The sequence below is a fragment of the Papaver somniferum genome, chromosome 7 (assembly GCF_003573695.1).
Source record: "Papaver somniferum cultivar HN1 chromosome 7, ASM357369v1, whole genome shotgun sequence".
NCBI lineage: Eukaryota > Viridiplantae > Streptophyta > Magnoliopsida > Ranunculales > Papaveraceae > Papaver > Papaver somniferum.
The window spans coordinates 28143145-28156348 of NC_039364.1; the positions used below are offsets into that span (position 1 = coordinate 28143145).

At 34.4% G+C, this 13204-nt stretch overlaps 1 pseudogene; it reads right to left on the reverse strand.

Moving 5' to 3' along the window:
• Window positions 1-5156: 5156 nt before the first annotated feature.
• Window positions 5157-12297, reverse strand: LOC113294433 (annotated as a pseudogene).
• Between the last annotated feature and the right edge of the window lie 907 nt (window positions 12298-13204).

Sequence of the window (13204 nt, forward strand, 5' to 3'; positions counted from 1 at the left end):
ACGCTGAGGAGTATATGACATTGCCTCCCCCATTTAAGCATCCTTGTCCTCAAAGATGAAATCTGGGAATTGAGCTTGCATATGTGATGTGTCCTCCCATGTTTCATCTTCAGAGGTGGAGTTAGACCACTGGATCAAGACCTGAGGTACTGACAAGCCACCACTGAGTGTAAGGAGAGCCTCTGGTTCAATAACATAATGTCCATTGTGATGAACTAGTGGTAGTTGAGGCAATGTTGCTGCAATAAGACTAATCTTCTTCTTTAGTTGTGAGACATGAAATATAAGATGTATGCGAGAACCCATTGGCAGCTTTAACTTGTAAGCAACAACACCAATGCGCCGAAGAACCTCAAATGGCCCAAAATATTTGGAAGAGAGCTTGAAGTTCTTCTTAATAGCAACTGAAGTCTGTCGATAGGGTTGACGTTTCAGAAACACCATATCACCCACTACAAATTCCCTGTCTGACCTTTTTTTGTCGGTGAAGAACTTCATTATGCTCTGAGCTTTAAAGAGATCATTCTTGAGCAGTTGGAGCATAATATCCCTCTCCTGTAAGTAATCCTCAACAGTAGCCACAGAAGTAGGAGTATGAATTGGAAATACCAAATGGGGACCCATATAATGCTTGGAAAGGAGACATTTTGAGGCTGGTATGATAATTGGTGTTAAACCATATTCTGCTAAGGCCAACCACTGAACCCAATGCTTAGGCTGTGAACCTGACATGCATCGTAAATATTGTTCTACATATGCGTTTGTTCTTTCAGTTTGACCATCAATCTGAAGATGGTAAGATGAGCTCAGTTTCAGTGTAGTACCTAGAGATTTAAACAAGGCTTGCCAGAACTAACTTATGAAAATTTTGTCTCTGTAAGTTACAATAGTAGTAGGTAAACCATGCAGTTTAAAAATATTGGAGAGGAATTTCTTAGCAACTGTGATGGCAGTGAAAGGGTGGCTAAGTGGGATAAAATGGCTATACTTGGTTAGGCGATCTACTATCAAAATGACATTTTTTTGAAAGGACATAGGCAAACCTTTGATGAAATCCAAAGAGATCTCCTTCCAAGCTGTATCATGAATTGAAAGAGGTTGTAGAAGACCTTCAGGAAAAGATTGTTCGCCTTTGTTGCATTGGCAGATGTCGCAGATGGAGACAAACTGGATGATGTCTTTCTTCATGAGAGGCCAAAAGAAATGTTCTTTTGCTCTGTTGTAAGTACCTACAATGCCAAAATGGCCACCCACTGCAGAGGAGTTTACTGAATGTAGAATAGAGGATAGAATGTCATTACCTGACCCAATATATAACCTTCTTTTGAACCTCAACATTCCTTGTTGGTAAGTATAATGATATAGTGTTGGAGAGATAAATAGCTTCTGAATGAGCTGTTGTGCTACATCATCTGAATCATAGCTGAAGATAATATCAACAGTCCATTGGGGTTGAGATACAGACAAAGCAGAATAAGAAGTATGGGGCAACCTGGAAAGTGCATCAACAACCTTATTGTCCCGACTCTTCTTATACCTGATGACATAGTTGAAACCCATTAGCTTGACTATCCATTTCTGTTGTAGTGCTGAGGAGAGTTTCTGTTCCATCAGGTACTTCAAACTTTGGTGATCTGTGTTAATGGAAAATTGGCCGTGACTGAGATAGTATTTCCACTTCTGAACTTCCATTACAATGGCCAAGAATTCCTTCTCGTATGTAGATAATGCAAATGCTTTTGGTCCCATAGGCCTACTGAAAAATGCAATGGGTATGTTATCTTGTAGAAGCACAACACCTACACCTCTTGAGCATGCATCAGTCTCCAAGGTGAAAGTTTTGTTGAAATCAGGTAAAGCCAAAAATGGTGCTTGAGTCATGGCTGACTTGATAGAAGAAAATGCTACAATTGCATCATCAGTCCAAATGAATGAGTCATTTTTCAACATCTCTGTGAGTGGTTTACAGATATTTCCATACCATTTGATAAATTTACAATAAAATCCATTCAGTCCTAAAAGCCCTCGTAGTTGCTTCAAGTTTTGTGGTTGAGGCCAACTGAACATAGCAACAACCTTATCAGGATCTGCAGCTACCCCACTACCAGTGATCAAGTATCCCAAGTACTCTAGTTGAGGCTGAGCAAAAGTGCATTTGGATAAATTAGCGTATAAGGAATGTTTGCGTAGCAAGGAAAAAACTAGATGAAGGTGCTTCAGATGATCTGCAAGAAATGAGCTGTAGACAAGAATATCGTCGAAGAATACCAGAACAAACTTGCGAAGAAATGGCTGAAATACTTCATTCATCAATGCCTGGAATGTTGCAGGCGCATTTGTAAGGCCGAAAGGCATGACTCGAAACTCGTAATGTCCATGATGAGTGTGAAATGCAGTCTTGGGGATATCTGGTGGGTATATTAATATCTGATGGTAACCCGATAGTGAATCAATTTTTGTAAAAATGGTAGCACCATGCAAGTCATCTAACAGTTCATCAATTAAGGGAATATGGAACTTATCCTTCACTATCATGTCATTGAGCTTACGATAATCAACGCAGAATCTCCACGTACCATCTTTCTTCTTCACCAAAATGATTAATGATGCAAAGGGGATATGACTCTTTTGGATGAGCCATGTAGAAAACATTTCTTGTACTAGCTGTTCAACTACAACTTTATGAATAAAAGGACACTTTTATGGCCTTCGCGAAGTAGGTATTTAATTAGGTTTAAGTGAGATTTTATGATCCAATGGACGAGAAAGTGGCAGTTGGGTAGGCTTAGAAAAAACATCAGTAAATGAGTCTATTAAAGTAGAAACTTCACTAGGAACTGGATGTACTGGAGTAGCATTAATGTGAAAAAAATTGACCAATCAAAGCTGGTGCTTTACTCTTGATGAATTTTTTAAAGGCAATAGCAGTGAGAATACTGAGAGAAGGTTTAGAAGAGCTTCCTCGCAATGTAATTTGACACCCATCATGTAAAAAGGAAATTGTGAGTTTAGTAAAGGTAAAGAGTACATCACCTAGTTGTCGCAACCAATCTGCCCCAAGCATCATGTCACAACCACCGAGAGGAAGAGCATGTAATTCAGCAGAAAAATTGTACCCCTGCATTTCCCACTGAAGGTTGATACATATACCTTTGCTGATGTTGTTATCCCCATTTGCAACAGTCACAAGCATATGATCTGTTGGTGAAATATGTACACCAAGCTTGTCTTCAATGTAAGAATCGATGAAGCTATGAGTACTACCTGTGTCGATCAAAACCATTATAGGGTGATTATTGAGATGTCCCGAAATACGAATAGTGTCATGTACATAATGGCCTGTCAGGGCATGCAATGAAATCTCCATAGTGGTGTCAGAACTAGAGGGAGAATCTGTCATAGGCTCATCAGGTGATGCATCACTTTGATCATTAGGTCCTCCTCATTAGAAACAAGCATAAATAATCGTTGAGTCTTGAAAATGTGGCTAGCTCTGTAGAATTCATCACAGTTATAACAGAGGCTTTTATCTCTGTGAATTTTCATTTGTTGAGGGGTAAGTTTCTTGATAGGTGGAAGTAGGGGGTCAGTTTTAGTAGGTATAGGGGGATGAGTAATGATAGGGGTTGTAGAAGAAGTAGAAGATTTATGAAAATTGGGCTAGGGAGACAAAAATTATTTGGTTGTGGAAGGGTTCTGAGGAATGAAAATGGGTGAAGGAAATAATGGCCGAGAAGGGTTTTTAACCGGTTTAGTAGAGTTAACAAGTGAAGCTTGTTGCATCCTGGCCAAGTAGAAAGCACGAGAAGTATCCTCTGGCTTAAACATTTGAAATATAGTGCAAATTTCATCCTTCAAACCACTAATAAAACTCAGAGCATAGAAAGACTCAGGCAATGTTGGATTATTGGCTATATAAGCTTTAAAGTGTTCAAATCTATCATAATAATCTTCAACTGTAGTAGTCTGAGACAACTTGTTAAAACTACCAACATAATTATCATTTGCTACATCCTCAAATCTAACACACATATCATGAACATATGTGTCCCAAGACATATTATGCTTACCCTGTTGATAATTTAAGAACCATGGATCCACTTTAGAATCAAAATGGATTGCAGCCATATCAACTCGGTCTGAATCGAAAAAATTATGAAAATAAAAATATCTTTCACATTTTTGAGCCCAACCCCTTGGACTAGTTCCATCAAATCGTGGAAAATCAACCTTGGGTGTTCGAGAAAACTTGCTAGGAGGAGTAGATTTGATCACCTCATGATTCCTTTAGCTCCCTTTGTTGAATCTTCTTTAGAACCAGAAGGTGAACCAGGATCCATAGTTGCATACGATTATTCCTCAGGTGAAGGATAAGAAGGGTCTGTAAGGCTTTGAAGATACGTTCGAAATTAGCATTCGCTCTAGCCTCAACAGTAGCACGAGCAGCTGATTCTTCAGTAAGAACCTTCAATTGTTCACGAATTGCTAGGATTGCAGCAGAATTTTCTTGAGAAATTGAGTGAACATCTTTAATAGTATGTTTCTCTCCCAACGTCATGATTCAGGTCCCAGAATGGAGTCTGATACCAATTGTACTGAACTAGTACAAGAGATGAATGAATTACTTAGTAGCAAGCTACCTTCTCTCTGAAAACCAGATCCTAGTTTATCTTCTAAAGGAAAATAAGGTTTTTCATTCATTAGGTTCTTTTTTACATAATCGTTGGTCTTTAAACATCCACTCCTGGCTGACTTAATCCTACACCAGGATTACACCAAATACAAACTCAGAACTCTAGGAAATAACCTAACTACTCATTCTTATTCTAACAAATTACGCCCAACAATAATACAAAGTCTAAAAGCAAATATTGGTCCATGTATCCCAATTCACAGGCCCAATACGCTGAGGAGTACATGATAGTTTTGATGATAGTTAATGTCACCTCATGAAACAATCTGAATTATGCTGCCTTGGAAATGAAGCACAGTGAACGGCATAACTAAGACCCTATTTAAGTATTTAATTTTTTTAGTCGCAATTTCTTAGACACATTTCCATCCATAATCTTCAAAATGAGTCATAAATTATTTACCATGTTACATCAACAGTATAGCCTATGAAAAACGAAGTGCAACACTGTACTAATGTAGTGTTATGATGTCGAGATGGTTAAGGAAGAAATTGATTGCTGCTGCAAATTTGGAGGAGAAGAAAGAAAAGGTTTGGGTGGAATCTCTAAGGCTTCGATACTTCCTTCCAACATTTCCAACACTTCACTCATTGAAGGACGATTCAGTGGATTCGTTTGTATGCACCACAAACCAACTATGATCATCTTTTTTGTAGCATCCTCCCTTTATTCAGTCAGTATACCATCAAGACCCAGATCTTGGTCCTGAATAAGACGATCATAAATCCAGTCTAGAAAATACATTTGTGAAGAATGGTCCATCCCCACTTTCACATCAAAGTTTTTTCTACTCCCAACCATTTCTAACACCATCATTCCATAGTCGTACACGTCTGATTTGTTAGAATTGCCCCCAAAGTTTCTACTGAACACTTCTGGAGCTATGTAACCAGCAGTCCCTCTAACTCCCAACACAGACATGCAAGTGCTATCCTTAAAAGGACAACGCTTGGCTAGTCCAAAATCCGATATCTTCGGACGAAACTCCTCATCCAAGAGAATGTTATGAGGTTTTATGTCGAAATGTAGAATTTTAGTGGTACAACCACGGTGTAAGTACTCGAGTCCACGAGAAATTCCAATTGCAACGTGGAATAATATTTCTCATCCTACAGTAAGACCTGATTCCGGTGATGCATTTTTGCCATAAATGAATTTTTCAAGTGAACCATTAGGCATAAATTCATATATAAGAGCTCTTTTGTTGTTCTTATCATAAGAAAATGTAAGATAATTTCTTATACGATGATTATCTCTATTGGGTCCATGTGATAATCTGGTTATGTTTAGGATATTGCTAAATATCTAATCCATGGTTTATATAAGGAGTTAGTATCCTATTTATGCTCTTCCTTGATGGACGGTCGAGATCTAATGTTTAATATTAAAACCCTAGGAACTTGGTCCTCTCTCTACCTAAGAAAGGGAAACAATAACCATTACTATTGTATCCAAGGATTTTACTCATTACGGCTAAGGTCAATAGAGAGAAACCATGACCTCCACAAGGTATTACCGCTGCTACAAAGATGATCGGTATCGTAACACGGATTAGCGCTACCAGGTATTCTCCATTAACAATTCTTGCATATTTTATCGTGTGATTATCGTGAAGTTCAGCGATCCTAAATTACGTTTCTATAAATTAAATCTTATAGTTGGCATCTATAGCTTGTGTTTAGGACTCATGATCGCCCGTTATTGTATGCAATAATAATATCGGCGAAAATAAAATAAAATTTTGGTTTGATCTTTTATTTTATTTTTATGTGATCCTAATCATTCTTATGGAATTGCATTCATTTTCTCATCTAATTATCATGACCCATAGCATACTCACATATCAAGTTTCTGTGTGATTTTCCATTACCTCGTCAAAATCCTGTGTGATTTTTCATTATCTCATCAAAATCAAGTCAGTTGAGAATTATGGTATACTACATAATTTAAGATCCTGTGGCCATTATTACTTATGATTTCTTATATATTTTATATTATCTCTCTCATGATTTTGGAAGAAAATACATTTCTACATTAATGACCTACTTAATTTTGGAGAAAAATATATTTTAATTTAATACTAATGTCCTACCCTTTATTTTATGTAAATAAATTAACATTTTTTGCTTAATGAGTTTATTTTTGGCCTGATGATTTTATTTTGGCATGTAAACAATAGAAAAAACCATTGTAAGAATATTATTTTTAAATAATGGCATAGAATGAGCATATGAGGTAATAATGATGATAAATGAAATGGAAGAATGTCGACATCATGTAGTCATAAACATGCATAATTGTGTTCTACTAAAGTCCATATATTATAATTGTCTTGTATGTTAAAGGGAGGTAAATTGGAGATATGATATAAATGAGAAAATATTTATTAGGCATTATATCTTTATGGCATGAATCAATAAGTGCTCTAAAGCAAATGAAGATAAACATGATATTTTCATCACGTGAATGGTTATTAAGACATTAAAAATTGGAAACATTAATATTTTATTGTGGGCATGTATACGTGTTAGTTAATATTAAGATAATGAGACAATATTAATTTTTAAAACTAATGAAACCAATTTTTATTGTAAATTAATTTACGCTTCCGCTTTATCGAAACAATAAAACGATTTTTTTTATCGAGTTTCATTATAAATTTTATGATCAAAACCATTTTTCCACACCATTAAATTTGTGTGTGGATTATGATATGGTTTGTGTGCTTGTGCTTTATGGTATGAGTTTTTCTCCCAATGATGATTTTTTTTTTGTCGAATGAGATTGTTGTCCTTAAGATCATTATGTCAAGACTCTTTAGTTATCACCACAGTGATACTAGAGTGTTTTATCTTAGCAATAATAAAAGGTTTATTGTAAGCACGAATATGCCAAACCATAAAGCAAGGTTCAACAATTATTATAATAATGACATTATTTTTGAGTCGTTTGGCAATCACCACAATGATGTCAAATAATTTCCAGTCATAATTGTTATAATGTCAAGTGCTTGTCAAGTGCTTATAAAATTATTTTGCTTAAATATATTAGAACAACAATTACCCACAGGTAATTTGAGTTCACATGTTTAAGAAAATTATTGAAGAATATGATCTTTATTTGATCATATATTATGGATATGAATCATTTTATGCTTTAACGAGTGTCTAATGTTATTTCTCGTTTTGACTATACTTTGACATAAAAATAAAGATCATGATTAAGAAAATGGGTCATAATTTTTCATTATTTCGTATAAAATTCATAAAAGAAAATTTACTTAAATCAAAGCATTTTCAAGTTGAGTAACCCATAATGGATTTTCATATTTTAAATGCGCAATCAAATATGTTACTGTAAGTCTAAAGCTCGGTGCATTTTTTAAAGAAGAAATAAAGAATTATTGTTTTTTGGGTTATTTCTTATATTTGTGAAAATCATTATCTACACTATAACATTAATCATAAGAATTTAACTAGAGATGCATCAAAGAACTTTTTTCAACGAAATTTTATTATTGAATTATACCTATAGACTTGCTTAATGCTCGATTTTGGTTTATGAAGGTTTATCACGTTTGGATATTTTTTTTTAATTAAAGGGTGTTGGACATTTTCACAGATTATATATGACATGCTTTTTGAATAAATGCTTACGATTAATGTTTCAGGGTTACTCATAATTGTTTATAATCTACTAATTTTATGATCAGATCAAGGATGTCCACATCATTGATTAGGACCATGCAATGTCACAAGAAAAGATAGTGTGATATTTGCAATTGTACATATTTGCTGGATTGTTTAGTTATCACCACAGTGATACTAAACTCTTATCTTGTAAGTATTGTATATTTTGAGTCCTTTTAGTTTGATTTAACGATTAGAACAATGCTGCTCACAAGTAGTTTTGGTTCACATGTTTAAACAAGCATTAAGTTTATCTAAATGTTTCATATACATGTAAAATAATAGCTACCCACAGGTGATTATTATCCCGATGTATTAGGTTGAACATTAGAATTATTTGAGTTTGTTAATACATGATAGAACGAGATTCTCCCACAGGTGATTCTAGTTGTGGTATTAAACAAACATAATATTGTGTGTATGAGAAGGTAAAATATGTACTAATGTTTTTCATGTCTCACATTGTTCCTTGATAAGGTTTTATCCATAGGAGAATCTTATTGAAGGTATGAAACTATTGCAATCTTAATTGTCATTTATCTCTATTATAAATTTCAGCTTTTGTTCTTATTAATTTTTGATTATGATTATTTTATAGACTCTTGATGGTCCATTTTTTGGAAGATAAATTTTTTTATCACCTGATGATTTTTCGCGTTACTGTGTACATCTGTCAATTGTATTATGAATCTCAATCCGTGGATGTTTTATCGAACATTCATCATTGAAATTGAGAGGCAATTATAGAGAAAGTGAAAATCATAAAGTCTGATAAAGGTGGTGAATATTTTGAAAGGTATGACAAAACAGGATAATATCCTAAATCTTTTACATAGTATCTCCAAAAGTTTGGATTTGTTGCTCAATACACAAGGCCAACTTATCCTTGGCATAATGGTGTATAACAAAAGTCAAAATCATACTTTTATGAAAATGGTTAGAAGCATGATGAGTTACGCATGATGACCACATATCAGTGAATGTATGTTCTTTCAACAACTGTGTAATTTAAATAGATTTCCGAGTAAAGCAGTTTCAAAGACACACTTTGGACTAGAATGGCTGGAAACCTAGTTTAAATCACATTTAAGTTATGGTTGTTCAGTTGGAAGTGAGAGCTTACATTCCAAAGAATGAAAACTGGATTTGGAAACTATTATTGGTTCATTGGTTTTCCTAAATAATCCAAATGGTATTCTTTAACGTTCTAACCGTAGTATGAGACTTATTGAAACCGAAAACATAAATTCGTTAATGATGGCATAATCAGTGGGAGTACGTGGATATATCTGTTCAAGAAATCATGATAATGATCCCTTTATTTAAGATTTCTACACATATTGTGAATCTTCTCATTATCAGAATGTTAGATAATGAAAGACCACAAATTACTGATCCAATACTCCATAATATAACTACTATCAATAAAGAAATTTTTTGATAACAACATGAACCAGCATTAAGAAGGTCTCAACAGAGATTGAAAGAAAGTTATTCATGTTGTTTCAGTGATTTTCTTACAAGAATTTATTACATTTTGATATGGAATGGCAAAGACTCGGTTTTAGGATCACAAATATTAGGTGTAATAATTTTGATTAATGGATTGATGCTATGTGAGCAAAAATCATTGGTTGAAAGTCAAGTCTCGGGTATTGTTTAATTGCTCGAAAGACACAAATCAGTTGTATGAAAGTGGGTTTCTGACCTAATACGACTTTAATAGCAATTTTAAACGGTATAAAGCAAGATTTATTGCCAAAGATTTTACTCTGAAACGATGCATTAATTATAAATAAGTTTTTCTCTCGTGTCAAAGAAAGACTTATTCAAAATTATCATAGTATTATTAGTAGCTCAGTATGACCTAAGAGTTGCATTAATTAAATGTGAAAATAGCCTTTATTAATGATAAATTTTTGTCTACAAATTTTAGAAATCAAAGTATGAAATTTAAGCAGCCTCCCATAATGGTGTATGAAATTCAACAAAACTATAAATGTTTCAAGTTTTGGATGAAATTATTACAGATTTATGCATATACCTCAAGATCAGTGGGAGAATTTCATACTCTTGGTCTTGTTTACTACCTACGAGTAGTAATCTTGACTTTATGCACATCTCTATATTTTTTGAAATAAAGGATATCAATGAAGCTTACCATGTGATAGTAATATCATATGGATTACTAAACCTCTCATATAAGGCATATATAGAATATTCAAAGAATTTTGAGATAATAACATATATTTAACAGATTTTATTTCATGTTGGATAGAAGATATAAATTTAATCTTCATTACTTCTTAATTCTGATATGAAAGTTATAACAAGTTGTTGATATGTTAACTAAATGCCTTAAGAATCGAAGAAAAAATTACGGGAAAGATATCAAGAATTTTGAGATACTATCTTAATTTTTATGTCTTATAATTAGTCAGTAAACCCAACTAAAGTTGATTGGGTTTTCAGACTTCATTTTTGTGGATGTATGGATTTTATAAATGGAGAATCCATTAATGCTAGTCCCACAATTGAGTTTGAATATTTATGACTGCGAGACTTAGAGACTTAAGGTTTGTCTCTACATTGCTGAAATTTATCGTCTTAGCTTCGCAGCATCAAAGCATGATATGTATACGAAGGGAGCAAAACACATGAACCTTGAGTATATATGCGTGAATTAGGAAATTCAGAAACAATGGTTGTTCATTTATCGCTTAAGCACAATTGCATTCGGCCATGCACTTAATGAATAATTACCTTTTAAGACCTCTTAAGAAAAGATTAAAATCTCAAGTCTGTGGGAGTAATTGCTTATTGAACTCAGCTAATTTATGTGCTTACTTTTGGACACTTATTGAGCTCTTATTAATGTTATTCTGAATTATTTTTGTATCCATGTTTAGTATACATTTATGTGAATGGATGAATGTTAACAGAAATCGTCTTTCTCAAAGACATCACTAAACCATTATGATACTTCTATTTAAGGCCTAGTTGAGCAATGTACTCATGTTGTGGTACATGGAAGGGAACATGTTGATAACAAGACAATGTGCAACCGCTATGACCCGCATGAATAGCTTATTTGATCAAGGTATTACATTAACCACTAAAGTTATTATTTAGCAATTACGCGCGCCTTATGTTTCCTGCAATTAACCATTTATAGATTATCACATGGACCAGTGGGAGAATGTAAGATAATTTCTTATACGATGATTATCTCTATTGGGCCCATGTGAGAATCTGGTTATATTTAGGATATTGCTAAATATCTAATCCATGGTTTATATAAGGAGTTAGTATCCTATTTATGCTCTTCCTTGATGGACGGTCGAGATCTAATATTTAATACTAAAACCCTAGGAACTGGGTCCTCTCTCTACCTATGAAAGGGAAACAATAACCATTACTATTGTATCCAAGGATTTTACTCATTACAGCTAAGGTCAAGAGAGGGAAACCATGACCTCCACAAGGTATTACCGCTGCTACAAAGATGATCGGTATCGTAACACGGATTAGCGCTACCAGGTATTCTCCATTAACCATTCTTTCATATTTTATCGTGTGATTATCATGAATTTCAACGATCCTAAATTACGTTTCTATAAATTAAATCTTATAGAAAATCCCAGTAGAGTAACAATATTAGCATGAGAAGTCCTACTAATGCTTGCAACCTCATTGATGAAGTCTTCACCAATTTTATCCATATTTGGTTTTCCAAGTGAAACCTTCACCGCAATAGGACAACCATCATGAAGCCTTCCTTTGAAGACAGAACCATACCCTCATTCTCCAAGCTCTTCTTCGAAGTAGTTAGTCATTTTCTCGACATCCATATAACTATATCTCTTTGGAGCTAAAGATCCATGAGTTTTTAGGAAAGCCTCAACATTTTGATCATTCTTATTTATGATGACATTCCAAAACCTTGGGGGTTTCTTTTTAAAGCAATGGGTTAGCATGACAATAGATAGAACCAATACCACCGCAGCGAATGCGGCCCCTGCACCTATAAATGAAAGGTGATGTTAAATAAATGAGTTGTTCAGAGATATAACCAGTTTATCCATGAGATCAATCCTATGAATACCTATTAAGATCATTTTCCTTTTTCTATTAGACTTTGGAGCTGCACCTGCATAGCCATGGAAAATAAGATTAGTCCCGGGCACTGTTAAAGTTTTACCACTACAATTTTTGTTTCCGCACAATGCACTTGTTACCAACTTACCATAATATATGCAGATTTTCAGATGAAACCCATCAAGACAAAAACATTCAAAGTTAGTATTCTCAAAACCGCAAAGTCCACCGCTTCGTTGGCATGCATTGCAGTCAGTACTTACTGATGAATTCCATGTCAAAACAAAACCCGCTTTTAGCAAGGACTCACACTTCTCTGAACTAGAATTCACAATTTTGAATTCCTCTTGTTTACGGATGATTGTTGCATAAGAAGTAAGACTCTTATTTGAATTTTCCGCACAAGTGATAGGATATACAAAATATTCGGTAGGAATCAAACTACATTTATAGAAGAAATATAGATCAATATGGTGTGGGTTGATTGAAAAAGGAGAACCAACAATGGTGAAGTTTCGACAAGGAATTGGACAACTTGGTTCATCATAAAATGCAGCAGCATTAGTCACTAAAAGCGACTGGTTTGCGTAAGAGATGTCGCGTATAAGGTGTGAACACAAAGATCATTGTCATCTGAGTATTCACAAATAATGCGCGCAGACTCATGACAATACAGTAAATAAGCTGCGCCTGAGGGGAATGAATTGGTTATGTCGAATCCTT